The sequence below is a fragment of the Nomascus leucogenys genome, chromosome 21 (assembly GCF_006542625.1).
Source record: "Nomascus leucogenys isolate Asia chromosome 21, Asia_NLE_v1, whole genome shotgun sequence".
Lineage (NCBI taxonomy): Eukaryota > Metazoa > Chordata > Mammalia > Primates > Hylobatidae > Nomascus > Nomascus leucogenys.
The window spans coordinates 53,382,433-53,395,117 of NC_044401.1; positions in this window are offsets into that span (position 1 = coordinate 53,382,433).

Consider the following 12,685-nt stretch of genomic DNA (forward strand, 5'->3'; position numbering starts at 1 on the left):
CTGTGTGATGCTGTAATGGTGGCTAAGGGTCGTTATGAATCTGTCTAAACCCACAGACTGTGCAACAGCAAGAGTGAGCCCGTGTGGAAACTGGGGACTCTGGGTGATACTGAGGTGTCCTGCAGGCTCCCAGAGTGTAACAGATGCACACTCTGGTGGGGCGGTTCATGATGTGGGGGGCGCAAATATGCATTTCTTTAATGCAAAAAATTACATTTTCATTATAACACCAACTTCCTCTAGCCAAAGTCTCTAAATATTCCCAAGACAGAGCACCGAATTTAAGATGGGGATACAATTCGGCTGTGAATCCATCTGGTCCTGGACTTTTTTTGGTTGGTAGGCTATCAATTATTGCCTCAATTTCAGAGCCTGTTATTGTTCTGTTCAGGGATTCAACTTCTTCCTGGTTTAATCTTGGGAGGGTGTATGTGTCCAGGAATTTATCCATTTCTTCTAGATTTTCTGGTTTGTATAGAGGTGTTTATAGTATTCTCTGATAGTAGTTTGTATTTCTGTGGGATCGGTGGTGATATCCCCTTTATCATTTTTTATTGCATCTATTTGATTCTTCTCTCTTTTCTTCTTTATTAATCTTGCTAACGGTCTATCAATTTTGTTGATCTTTTCAAAAAACCAGCACCTGGATTCATTGATTTTTGAAGGGTTTTTTGTGTCTCTATCTCCTTCAGTTCCTCCCTGATCTTAGTTATTTCTTGCCTTCTGCTAGCTTTTGAATGTGTTTGCTCTTGCTTCTCTAGTTCTTTTAATTGTGATGTTAGGGTGTCAATTTTAGACCTTTCCTGCTTTCTCTTGTGGGCATTTAGTGCTATAAATGTCCCTCTACACACTGCTTTAAATGTGTCCCAGAGATTCTGGTACACTGTGTCTTTGTTCTCATTGGTTTCAAAGAACATCTTTATTTCTGCCTTCATTTCGTTATGTACTCAGTAGTCATTCAGGAGCAGGTTGTTCAGTTTCCATGTAGTTGTGTGGTTTTGAGTGAGTTTCTTAATCCTGAGTTCTAATTTGATTGCACTGTGGTCTGAGAGACAGTTTGTTATGATTTCTGTTCTTTTATATTTGCTGAGGAGGGCTTTACTTCCAATTTTGTGGTCAATTTTGGAATAAGTGTGATGTGGTGCTAAGAGGAATGTATATTCTGTTGATTTGGGGTGGAGAGTTCTGTAGATGTCTATTAGGTCCGCTTGGTGCAGAGCTGAATTCAAGTCCTGGATATCCTTGTTAACTTCCTGTCTCATTGATCTGTCTAATGTTGACAGTGGGGTGTTAAAATCTCTCATTATTATTGTATGGGAGTCTACATCTCTTTGTAGGTCTCTAAGGACTTGCTTTTATGAATCTGGGTGCTCCTGTATTGGGTGCATATATATTTAGGATAGTTAGCTCTTCTTGCTGAATTGATCCCTTTACCATTATGCAATGGCCTTCTGTGTCTCTTTTGATCTTTGTTGGTTTAAAGTCTATTTTATCAGAGACTAGGATTGCAACCCCTGCTTTTTTTTGTTTTCCATTTGCCCGGTAGATCTTCCTCCATCCCTTTATTTTGAGCCTATGTGTGTCTCTGCACGTGAGATGGGTTTCCTGAATACAGCACACTGATGGGTCTTGACTCTTTATCCAATTTGCCAGTCTGTGTCTTTTAATTGGGGCATTTAGCCCATTTACAATTAAGGTTAATATTGTTATGTGTGAATTTGATCCTGTCATTATGATGTTAGCTGGTTATTTTGCCCATTAATTGATGCAGTTTCTTCATAGCATGGATGGTCTTTACAATTTGGCATGTTTTTGCAGTGGCTGATACCAATTGTTCCTTTCCATGTTTAATGCTCCCTTCAGGAGCTCTTGTAAGGCAGGCCTGGTGGTGACAAAATCTCTCAGCATTTGCTTGTCTGTAAAGTATTTTATTTCTCCTTCACTTATGAAGCTTAGTTTGTCTGGATATGAAATTCTGGGTAGAAAATTATCTTCTTTAAGAATGTTTAAAAAAAAAAAAAGAATGTTGAATATTGGCCTCCACTCTCTTCTGGTTTGTAGAGTTTCTGCTGAGAGATCCCACTCTCTTCTGGCTTGTAGAGTTTCTGCTGTTAGTCTGATGGGCTTCCCTTTGTGGGAACCTGACCTTTCTCTCTGGCTGCCCTTAACATTTTTTCTTTCATTTCAACCTTGGTGAATCTGACAATTATGTGTCTTGGGGTTGCTCTTCTCAAGGAATATCTTTGTGGTGTTCTCTGTATTTCCTGAATTTGAATGTTGGCCTGCCTTGCTAGGTTGGGGAAGTTCTCCTGGATAATATCCTGAAGAGTGTTTTCCAGCTTGGTTCCATTCTCCCTGTCACTTTCAGGTACACCAGTGAAATGTAGATTTAGTCTTTTCACATAGTCCCATATTTCTTGGAGGCTTTGTTTCTTTTTACTCTTTTTTCTCTAAACTTCTCTTCTTGCTTCATTTCATTCATTTGATCTTCAATCACTGATACCCTTTCTTCCACTTGATCAAATCAGCTACTGAAGCTTGTGCATGTGTCACGTAGTTCTCGTGACATGGTTTTCAGCTCCATCAGGTCATTTAAGGCCTTCTCTATGCTGTTTATCCTAGTTAGCCATTCTTCTAGTCTTTTTTCCAGGTTTTTTGCTTCCTTGCAATGGGTTCAAACATCCTCCTTTAGCTCAGAGAAGTTTGTTATTACCGACCTTCTGAAGCCTACTTCTGTCAACTCGTCGAAGTCATTCTCTGTCCAGCTTTGTTCTGTTGCTGGTGAGGAGCTGCGATCCTTTGGAGGAGAAGAGGCACTCTGGTTTTTAGAATTTTCAGCTTTTCTGTTCTGATTTCTCCCTATCTTTGTGGTTTTATCTACCTTTGGTCTTTGATGATGGTGACCTACAGATGGGGTTTTGGTGTGGATGTCCTTTTTGTTGATGTTGATGCTATTCCTTTCTGTTTTTTAGTTTTCCTTCTAACAGTCAGGACCCTCAGCTGTGGGTCTGTTGGAGTATGCTGGAGGTCCACTCCAGACCTTGTTTGCCTGGGTATCACCAGCGGAGGCTGCAGAACAGCAAATATTGCAGAAAAGCAAATGTTGCTGCCTGATTCTTCCTCTGGAAGCTGCGTCTCTCAGGGGCACCCAGGTTTATGGGTGTCAGTTGGCCCCTACTGGGAGTCACAGCCGAATTCTACCAGAGGTACAAAGAAGAGCTGGTACAATTCCTTCTGAAACTATTCCAATAATAGAAAAAGAGGGAATCCTCCCTAACTCATTTTATGAGGCCAACATCATCCTGATACCAAAGCCTGGCAGAAACACAACAACAACAAAAAGAGAATTTTAGACCAATATCCCTGATGAACATCAATGTGAAAATCTTCAATAAAATACTGGCAAACTGAATCCAGCAGCACATCAAAAAGCCTATCCACCACGATCAAGTTGGCTTCATCCTTGGGATGCAAGGCTGGTTCAACATACGCAAATCAATAAACGTAATCCATCATATAAACAGAACCAAAGACAAAAACCACATGATTATCTCAATAGATGCAGAAAAGGCCTTTGACAAAATTCAACAACCCTTCATGCTAAAAACTCTCAATAAACTAGGTATTGATGGGACATATCTCAAAATAATAAGAGCTATCTATGACAAACCCACAGCCAATACATACTGAATGGGCAAAAACCGGAAGCATTCCCTTTGAAAACTGGCACAAGACAGGGATGCCCTCTCTCACCACTCCTATTCAACATAGTATTGGAAGTTCTGGCCAGGGCAATCAGGCAGGAGAAAGAAATAAAGGGTATTCAATTAGGAATTCCTAATTCAATAGGAAAAGAGGAAGTCAAATTGTCCCTCTTTGCAGATGACATGATTGTATATTTAGAAAACCCCATCGTCTCAGCCCAAAATCTCCTTAAGTTTATAAGCAACTTCTGCAAAGTCTCAGGATACGAAATCAATGTGCAAAAATCACAAGCATTCCTATAGACCAATAACAGGCAAACAGAGAGCCAAATCATGAGTGAACTCCCATTCACAATTGCTACAAAGAGAATAAAATACCTAGGAATCCAACTTACAAGGGATGTGAAGGACCTCTTCAAGGAGAACTACAAACCAGTGCTCAATGAAATAAAAGATGACACAAACAAATGGAAGAATACTCCATGCTCATGGATAGGAAGAATCAATATTGTGAAAATGGCCATACTGCCCAAGGTAATTTATAGACTCAATGCCATCCCCATCAAGCTACCAATGACTTTCTTCACAGAATTGGAAAAAACTACTTTAAAGTTCATATAGAACCAAAAAAGAGCCCTCATTGCCAAGACAATCCTAAGCAAAAAGAACAAAGCTGGAGGCATCATGCTACCTGACTTCAAACTATACTACAAGGCTACAGTAACCAAAACAGCATGGTACTGGTACCAAAACAGAGATATAGACCAATGGAACTGAACAGAGACCTCAGAAATAATACCACACATCTACAACCATCTGATCTTTGACAAACCTGACAAAAACAAGAAATGGGGAAAGGATTCCCTATTTAATAAATGGTGCTGGGAAAACTGGCTAGCCATATGTAGAAAGCTGAAACTGGATCCCTTCCTTACGCCTTATACAAAAATTAATTCAAGATGCATTAAAGACTTAAATGTCAGACCTAAAACCATAAAAACCCTAGAAGAAAACCTAGGCAATACCATTCAGGACATAGGCATGGGCAAGGACTTCATGACTAAAATACCAAAAGCAATGACAACAAAAGCCAAAATAGACAAACGGGATCTAATTAAACCAAAGAGCTTTTGCACAGAAAAATAAACTACCATCAGAGTGAACAGGCAACCTACAGAATGGGAGAAAATTTTTGCAATCTACCCATCTGACAAAGGGCTAATATCCAGAATCTACAAAGAACTCAAACAAATTTACAAGAAAAAGACAAACAACCCCATCAAAACGTGGGCGAAGGATATGAACAGACACTTCTCAAAAGAAGACATTTATGCAGCCAACAGACACATGAAAAAATGCTCATCATCACTGGCCATCAGAGAAATGCAAATCAAAACCACAATGAGATACCATCTCACACCAGTTAGAATGGCAATCATTAAAAAGTCAGGAAACAACAGATGCTGGAGACGATGTGGAGAAATAGGAACACTTTTACACTGTTGGTGGGACTGTAAACTAGTTCAGCCATTGTGGAAGACAGTGTGGCGATTCCTCAAGGATCTAGAACTAGAAATACCATTTGACCCAGAGATCACATTACTGGGTATATACCCAAAAGATTATAAATCATGCTACTATAAAGACACATGCACGTGTATGTTTATTGTGGCACTATTCACAATAGCAAAGACTTGGAACCAACCCAAATGTCCATTAGTGATAGACTGGATTAAGAAAATGTGGCACATATACACCATGGAATACTATGCAGCCATAAAAAAGGATGAGTTCATGTCCTTTGTAGGGACATGGATGAAGCTGGAAACCATCATTCTCAGCAAACTATTGCAAGGGCAGAAAACCAAACACCGCATGTTCTCACTCATAGGTGGGAATTCAACAATGAGAACACTTGGACATAGGGTGGGGCACATCACACACCAGGGCCTGTCGTGGAGTCGGGGGAGCGGGGAGGGATAGCATTAGGAGAAATACCTAATGTAAATGACGAGTTAACAGGTGCAGCACACCAACATGTCACATGTGTACATATGTAACAAACCTGCACGTTGTGCACATGTACCCTAGAACTTAAAGTATATAAAAAAAAAAGATGGGGATACAAGTCACACATCAAGACCCTTAGCTGGTTTCTATTTAGGGATGATCTATTAGACAAATCAAGGCATTAAGGTCTAGTATAGAAAACCATGAGCTTAGGGGCCAGAATGATCTGGCTTCAAACCCTAGCTCCAGCGTTTATTAACTGTGTGACTTTGGGCAAGTCCCTTGCCCTCCCTGGGTCTTAGTTTCCTCCTTTATTAAATGTGGTATTAATATGAAACTATACCTAATAAATATACAATAAATGGTGGCTGATCAACAGAAATAATTGGGATCTATGTGGTCCAGGCAATTTCGAACACATGAAACTCATTCTGCGAACAGTACAAATGTAAAGTAAAAGGGAACTACTGATAATCAAGTAGCTCAAGAGAGAATTCAATGTACTGCTGGGGTACAAAAAAGGGAGTAAAACAGTCAAGAAAATAATTAGAAAAAACAGTCAACAGTGTGTGGCAGGAATAAGGACCTAAAGTCTAATCTGAACTTTGCTACTAAGGAGATTACTCCAAGGCCTAAGAGAGTTTTGGCTCACTGTTTCCTAATTTTTTTTCTTTGTAAAATGCAGAGAATAAAGCTTGGTTTCTGTTAATCTCACTGGGATGTCACAAACCTTCATGGATACCCATCATTCCAATACCTTGTTCATCTGGCCTCTAGGAGATGGCGTAGGGTCACATTCTGAATTTTTCTCTTCTGAAAGTGTGTCAGAGGAGGATGTCTTGCTGCCATCTGCTTTTTGTTTCCTTTCTTTTATATTAAAAAGAGAAAAGTGACTCAAGTAATTAATAATCATGTTTGCCAAATATCATTGCCCTCAGAAAACAACCTGTTGGAAACTGCCTAGAGGTAGAAGAGGTAATTTTATAACCCTAAATTACAGTGTATTTATAAATCTAATAAAGAAAGAGTTCAGTTTTACAATTGTTCCAATTACTGATGCCATGATACACATAACTTTTAGGTTAATTCAATGAAGCTTATTTGGAGACACAAGACAAGAGGAAAAGAACATACTTACCTATTTTTCCTTTCTTTCTGATTTTTGCTGAAATAGCAGTAACAGTATGAGGTGTTATATCTAAAATTTCCACGTCAAAGTTTCCAAGAGGAGGGACATAGTCTGGGGTGACTGAAACAAACAGCAGGCTGAAGCTCAATGTGTACCAATTACACACCACCATTAGACTTGAAATTCAGTCACTCCGTTGGCTAAAAACTAGTTTCCAAAATTACCAAGCATGGCTGAATGCTTATAAGACATATTCGAGTTGCTGGGCGCGGTGGCCCACGCCTGTAATCCCAGCACTTTGGGAGGCCGAGGCGGGTGGATCACGAGGTCAGGAGATCAAGACCATCCTGGCTAACACAGTGAAACCCCGTCTCTACTAAAAATACAAAAAAAAAAAAAAAAAAAAAAAGAGAGAGAGAGATTAGCTGGGCATGGTGGCAGGCGTCTGTAGTCCCAGCTACCCGAGAAGCTGAGGCAGGAGAATGGTGTGAACCCGGGAGGCGGAGCTTGCAGTGAGCCGAGATCGCACCACTGCACTCCAGCCTGGGCGACAGAGTGAGACTCCGTCTCGAAAGAGAGAGAGAGAGAGAGAAAAAGACATATTTGAGTCATCTGACATTGTTTTGCCATAGCAACATGGCCAGAGATAACATAGAAATATCATATTAAGTATGATCAATTATCATAAAACCACTCTAAATAATGATATATAACTAACACACAGATAAGGACTAAAACAAACATTTAAAATCTAAATTGTTTCTAGGTGGGTTGGCTCACACCTGTAATCCCAAGCACTTTGGGAGGTTGAAGCACGTGGATCACCTGAGGTCAGGAGTTCGAGACCAGCCTAGCCAACATGGTGAAACCCTGTCTTTACCAGAAATGCAAAAATTAGCCAGGTGCGGTGGCGGGCACCTGTAATGCCAGCTACTCGGTAGGCTGAGGCAGGAGAATTGCTTGAACCCGGGAGGCAGAGGTTGTAGTGAGCAGAGATTGCACCCCCGTACTCCAGCATGGGCGACAAAGCAAGACCCTGTCTCGAAAAAAAAAAAAAAGGAAAGGTGTATATATTTATGGAGTACATGAGATATTTTGATACAGGCACACAATGTATAATAATCACATCGGTAAAGGGATCCATCACCTCAAGCATTTACCCTTTGTTTGTGTTACAAACAATACAATTATGCTATTTTAGTTATTTTAAAATGTACAGTAAGTTATTGTTGACTGTAGTCACCCTGTTGTGCTATCAAAAACTAGGTCTTGGCTGGGCTCTCTGGCTCATGCCTGTAATCCCAGCACTTTGGGAGGTCAAGGCAGGTGGATCACTTGAGGTCAGGAGTTTGAGACCAGCCTGGCCAACATGGTGAAACCCCAACTCTACTAAAAAAAAAAAAAAGTACAAAAATTAGCAGGGTGTGGTGGCACACACCTGTAGTCCCAGGTACTCTACTTGGGAGGCTGAGGCAGGAGAATTGCTTGAATCCAGGAATCCAGGAGGCAGAGGTTGCAGTGAGCCAAACTGCACTCCAGCCTGGGCAACAGGGCAAGAAAGACTCTATCTCAAAAAACAAAAACCAAAACAAACAAAATCCACGAATGTTTATAGTGACCCTATTCATAACCACCAAAAATTGGAAACAACCCAAATGTCCTTCAGCAAGTGAACAGATAGACAAACTGGTACAGCAATACAATGGAATACTATGCAGCAATGAAAAGGTATAAACTATTGATGCATGCAGCAACTTAAATGAATCTCAAAAGCATTATGTTGAACAACAAAAGCCAGACTCAAAAGGTTACATATTCTATGACATTCCACAAAGGACAAAACTATAGTGACAAGATCAATGGTTGCCTGGACTTGGGGCATGGGAGGGAGGATAGGACTACAAAAGGATAACACAGGGAGGTTTTGGGGAAGGGGGGGTGAAGGAATTGTTTTATACCCTGATTGCAGTGGTATTCACATGAATCTACATGTATTAAAATTCACAGAACTATATACATCAACAGAAAGTCTATTTTGCTACAGAATTTAAAAGCAAAAATAATATTATAATAACAGTACTTCTCTCATAGGACTTTGGTGTTTCATAAATAGAAGCTACTAACAGAGAGGTGTCTAGGGTGTTTTCCAATGCCAACCAACAATTCTCCAATTCTCCAGACACCAGCTGAATATTCTACAATTTATTTCAGTTCTGATGCTTACTACTTGGAGTTAGCACAGACCCCTCAGGTTAAGGGCTCAGTCTCACAAAACTGCACCTCCCCAACTTTAGATGCCAATTGCAAACAGTGGGTCTCCAGGTTATCCACTCTTCTGTCTAATTTGGCTACAAATCAAGGGTTCCCATGACCCTCTCCTCCGGCTTAATATTTTGCAATAACAGTTCACAGAACTCAAGGAAACAACACTTACCAGCAAGATGAAGAGGTACACAGTGCAAAGTATGAGAAAGGAAGGTGGGGCTTACATGCCCTCTCCTGGCACACCACCCCTCCAGCACCTTGATGTGTTTGCCAACCTAGCAGCTCATCAACTCTGTTCAAGAGTTTTTATAGAGCATAATCTCCAGCCCCACCTCCCTTGCAGCAGTGAATTCTAAATTCGGTCTTTTTGACTTCAAACTAACTTTTAGGATATTAGGGTCCCTGGAAGTCCAAGAGAGACATATTAAGCTTATTTGGTATGTTAAAATCATACAAAAAAAATATCAAATAAGAAATGCTGGCCAGGCGCAGTGGCTCATGCCTGTAATGCCAGCATTTTGGGAGGCCGAGGTGGATGGATCACTTGGGGTCAGGAGTTTGAGACCAGCCTGACGAACATGCCGAAACCCCATCCCTACTAAAAATACAAAAATTAGCCAGGCGTGGTAGTGCACGTCTGTAACCCAAACTACAGGGGAGGCTGAGGCAGGAGAATTGCTTGCACCTGGGAGGTGGAGGTTGCAGTGAGCCAAGATCACGCCACTGCACTCTAGCCTGGGTGACAGAGCAAGACTCTGCCTCAAAAAAAACAAAACAAAACAAAACAAAACAAAACAAAACAAAACACTGCTGTTTAACTTTCTCTGGGTTATATTTACATATGTGTACTATTAATATATGTTCCAAAATTGTGTATGATTCCTAAAATTCTAATATGTCTTAGTATTTTTCATCAGGAATAATTCTGATTATTACGCTTCATTGCAGTATGCCACAAAAACAATCAAATTTCCTTGACAATTGTGTCTTTAACCATGAATGTCGTCTTTCCTATCCACAGACAATTACTGTTTTACTTTGGTTATTCTCAGAAAGTGGTTTATGATCAGCTACAGTCCAAAATCTGCTTCTTTTAAAAAAATCATAGAAAAGGCTCTGCCACGGACTTTTAAATACAGGTTTCTGATAACTTTAGCTATCATACCCTTAGACTACGAAAGAACTTCCAGGACTCTAACTAAAAGGCTGATGTGTTTATAAAGGTAGCTAACTCAACATCAAGCGAACAAGGTTAATTACATTGAACTAAACTAATAAAAGACTAAACTGATTTTTTCACAGCCTTTTTTTTAAAAAAACATTGCCAGTCCTTTTAATGTTTTGTTTTCAGAGTCAAAAAACTTTTCGTTTTAGCTATTCGTAGCTTATAACAAATTGGGTAAAGTATACTTTTGTCAGCAAAATTTAAAACAGGTATCTTTCTCTTTACCTGGTTTATTTGGAATTTAGAAACTATTTGTGAATATTCTTATTTTATGACAATATAGTTATGTATATAAGTTCAGTAAGAATCTGTTTTGTTTTGTAACATGACACAATTAGAGACACTGATTATGGTACCAAGGCTTTGACTGGAATGACCTATTTTCAGATACGACCAGACTATGTTGAGGAATTGACATTGACTTTACAGTGTTAATAAAAAGCCCCTTGAAAAGACTGGCCTAGGCCAGGCATGGCGGCTCACACCTGTAATCCCAGCACTTTGAAAGGCCGAAGCGGTAGGATCACTTGAGACCAGGTGTTCAAGACCAGCCTGGGCAACATGGCAAGACCTTGTCTCTACAAAAAAAAAAAAGCCAGGAGTGGTGGCATACATGTTTAGTCCCACCTAACTGAGGGATTGAGGCAGAGGAATGCTTGAGCCTAGGAGTTCAAGGCTGCAGTGAGCTGTGATTACCACTGCACTCAGCCTGTGGAACAGAGGGAGGCCCTGTCTCAAAGCAAACAAACAAACAAAAGATTGGCCTGGTACCTTGTCTACATAGTTTCTTTACAAGGTTCCTGACCTGTGGTAAGTAAAGAATGTCACTTCCTAACAGGCCCAGGAAGCTCAAGATATTTTGGGACCCCAAAAAGAGAGGAATTCACCCAGGTAAAAGATGTCATGGGTAAGTGGCAACTATCTGAGCTGGTGGCGTGGGAGTAAGAAAACTTTACCAAGATAGTTGTAGGTAAAGAAAGGCAGATTTAGTAGAGAAAGTATGAAAGTACATTGCAAGGGAGCAACAGGCAGAATCAGCAAGAGAGAAGCTGACTGCAAGGAAACAAAGGCTTGCTGGAGATTTTATAGGATGGTTCTTCGCTGTGTACTGAAAAGAGCTTTGTGCAGTATTGATAACACCAAGGTTACAGCGAGCTAACTTGCAGGTGTCTGGTGGTAAGTTGGGCACAGGAGGGCTACATGTCCTGGACCACAAAGAAAGGCAGACTCATAGCTTATCTGCTTTCTCTCTTTGCTTTCCCATCCTCCCACCAGCCTGACTCCTTTTCTCTAATTAGGACTTCACAAAAGGGTTACATATTCAGACCCTGGAGGTTTGGAAAGTGTCATTCTAAATGCATTGTAGGAAGTAAGTCTAGGAAGATTGTACCTAGAGTTTTGTCAGTTCTGGGTCTGAACAAAGACATCCTCAGAGTCCAAAGCATAGAAATTCTTGGCTTTTTACACCCACAAGTTATAACCGTAATTCGTGTGTTGAGAAATTTCTCAATCTCTCTCTTAGGCTATAGGATCCCCTGGTGCTTCAGGCAAAAGAGGTCCGTGAAAATTAGTCTTGATTGGTTTGGGACACTGAGATGATTCTGGGACAGCAAGGGAGTGCTTGGCACCAGCGCTTCCTAAATTTATGCCACAGAATATGAATCCCAGAAGACACTGAGAGAGAAGGTGGAGGGAGCAGGGGATGGAGGAAAACCTAGTCTGGGAGATTGGAAAATGCTACATGTTCTGCTTCTCTCTTGGAGATTCACAATGCGTATTAATATATTAATACTCTGAGTAATCCCACATCAAAGATCTCGATTTGCCTCTATTTAATCCAGAATTTCCCAAATTTAGCTGATAGAATTTTTTAATCAAATAACCCTCCTTGGGACAAGCTGCTTTACACCAAACCCAGATCGCAGGTGTTCATGCCAGAGACAGACTTGGTATATGGTAACTAATTCTTTCTCTTCTAACTCAGTTCTTTGCCAATTCAGTTTCTCCCAAAATTCAGGACCAGTTCTACAGAGAGATAAAGTGGGCAGCTGCTGACCAGCTTGAATTTCAGGGATCGTAGAGAATCACAAGCACAAACACATACGTAGTACTCACTACATGTCAGGGATTGATCTAACCAGCTTAGTTGTCATGACAACTCTGGGAGGTAGATGCTATTATTATCCCCATTTTATACTTGTGGAAACTGAGACACAGAGCCAACTCGTGCCAGGTCACACAGATCATCAGTGGCTGAGAATTGAAACCAAGCAATCTGAATCCAGATTCCACATTCTGCCTCTCAGATGAGATACCTGCTCTGTTCTTTGGAATTCCACCATTATTTATTCA